This window comes from Chiloscyllium plagiosum, chromosome 22 (assembly GCF_004010195.1).
Source record: "Chiloscyllium plagiosum isolate BGI_BamShark_2017 chromosome 22, ASM401019v2, whole genome shotgun sequence".
Lineage (NCBI taxonomy): Eukaryota > Metazoa > Chordata > Chondrichthyes > Orectolobiformes > Hemiscylliidae > Chiloscyllium > Chiloscyllium plagiosum.
Window position 1 is genome coordinate 55,351,516 of NC_057731.1, and position 2,686 is coordinate 55,354,201.

Here is a 2,686-nt window from a genome sequence, read left to right on the forward strand (position 1 = left end):
TCCTGGATGCCTTCCCCTTGTCAAACATTACTGTTAACCACAACAAGAAGAATAAAGAACAAAGGTTAGGGTTTATAGCAGTTAACGTGAATTCTTGATTCAATACATGCAAGAGACAAAGTAACAGGGTAACTATTAATGTGTTACAGAGCTGATCAGTCTAATCCTCTTCCACAGTTCAATTTCTGATATGGAATACATTTCTTTGTGAATCGCTTTCTCTCTCTCTCTCTCTCTCTCTCACACAGACTCACTATCTGATTCTCAGTGACCCATTGCTTAGACTTATGCCTTAAAGTGGGAAGGCACAGAACATATTGTCTGTTACCTTGCCATTAGGAGGTTAAGGAGTTAGTCCACTGAGTCTCTGCTACCCATTGTCATTGATTAATACATAAAGTTATTGCTAGTTAACAGACAAACACTAAATAATGGGTAAAATTCTAATATTTTAGTAAGGAGGCACTGTTATTATTGGTCAATTATTCAGCATTATTTTGTGATATTTTAAGTTTCGTCACCTCATTGAATAAGTTTCTTATACCAACACCTTATACCTGGGATAAATTATTCACATTTTCCTAAACAGATTAAACTCTATTATTTCAGCAAGTTTTGCACATGTCTTAACTGCTGTAATATCAGCATTTCTTTAACTTATAACACAACCTCATTTTGGAGCTGTCTGGTTAGCTCTCATTTTCCATTACTCATCAGTGGATTAGGGAATTTCCAAGTATTTTAGCTTGTGATAGTGTGTGTGTGACACAATAGGGATTATCCTGGAGGATATTTAGACCATTTCATATTTGTATCTGTCAGATTGGTCGTGAGTTTTGCAACTGCACACACAACAACAGCGTATACTGATTAAGCATGGGATGCATCAACATGACATTATTGACTCAATATGTTTTAGAACGGGATCTGATTCAGTAGGAGATTACAGAATGTAGAAAGACCTGTATTTTTTCCTATGGGTTCATCCCACAATTATACAGATGGATAAATCAAAGTCATTCTGTTTAAACAGCTACTAAAGACTCCATCAAACACATTAACATTGATACTGAAAACAAATGCATTCCCTGCCAAATGAAAACAGCTTGTAATACCTGGTCTCAGCAAACCAGAAACCACATTAAACCAGAAACCTCATTCTTTTACCTCATTCTTTTACTGCAACCTCATAACTCTGTAATTTGTTCATTCTCAAATGAATGCTGAAACCAACAGGACTTGAAAGTCAGTCAAGTATTTGTAACGGCCGCAGATATCCAAACAATAAAAAGAAGTGAAGGTGTTTATGTCAAGGCCAAAGCAGAGTGCTTGTCAAGCAATGGACATGGGCAGCTGGTTAGATTTCTGTTAAGAATCAAAGATTAATTATTAGTCAGTCAGAGATGAAGGGTCATTGAATTCAAAGCATTAACTCTGATTTTTTTTTGTAGATTAGATTCCCTACAGTGTGGAAACTGGCCCTTCAGCCCAACAAGTCCACACCGACCCTTTGAAGAGTAACCCACCCAGACCCATTTCCCTCTGGCTAATGCACCTAACACTACGGGCAATTTAGCATGGCCAATTCACCTAAACTGCACATCTTTGGACTGTGGGAGGAAACCCACGCAGACACGGGGAGAATGTGCAAACTCCACCCAGACAGTCGCCCGAGGCTGGGATCAAACCTGGGATCCTGGTGCTGTGAGGCAGCAGTGCTAACCCCTGAGCCACCGTGTTATCTGTCCACAGATGCTGTCAGACCTGCTGAGCTTTTTCAACAATTTCTGCTTTTGTTTGTGAAGAGACTGGATATTATTTATTCCTCCAGAGTTGGCAATAGAATTGTAAATTTGTTTTCTAGAAGAAAAAAGTTTAGGGTATTACTGAGATTTCTGAAATGCTAAAAGAATGGAGAACAATACATGTTAGTTAACACATACCCTAAACACAGAATTATTAAGTAAATATTTATCTATTCAGGCGAGGTGAAATATTAGAATTCTACCCATTCCAACTGCATTTTAGTAACTCATGTTGCTGACAAATAATAGCCTTGATTAATGTCTGTAACTATTGAAATGACATTTCTTCAAAGCTGGATGAAGTTTGGATGTTACAGACCAACAGAGTTTCTGTGTATGGCTGAAATTATATCGTAAAACAAGAAAGAGGTTTCCAGAATTTTCCTTTTGAAGATTTAGTGTTTCATTATGCTATCACAGATGGATAGATACAACACTCATGAGATTTGGAGAGAACATGCTCCCTTTGGGTTTTTGAATTATATCTCACTCCACTTGTTCTAAGACATAGAACTGACCCTAACTTCCACATTTGTGTGGGGGAGATCGTGCCTTACCACCTTAATAGAGTTCTTCGAGGAAGTAACCAAGTTGATAGATGAAGGAAGGGCTGTTGATATCATATACATGGACTTTAGTAAGGCGTTTGATAAGGTTCCCCATTGTAGACTAATGGAGAAAGTGAAGTCACATGGTGTGCAGGGTGTTCTGGCTCAGTGAATAAAGAACTGGTTGAGCAACAGGAGACAGAGAGTAGAAGTTGAAGGGAGTTTCTCGAAATGGAGAAAGGTGACCAGTGGTGTTCCACAGGGGTCAGTGTTGGGGCCACTGTTGTTTGTGATATACATAAATGATCTGGAAGAGGGCACTGTTGGTATGAT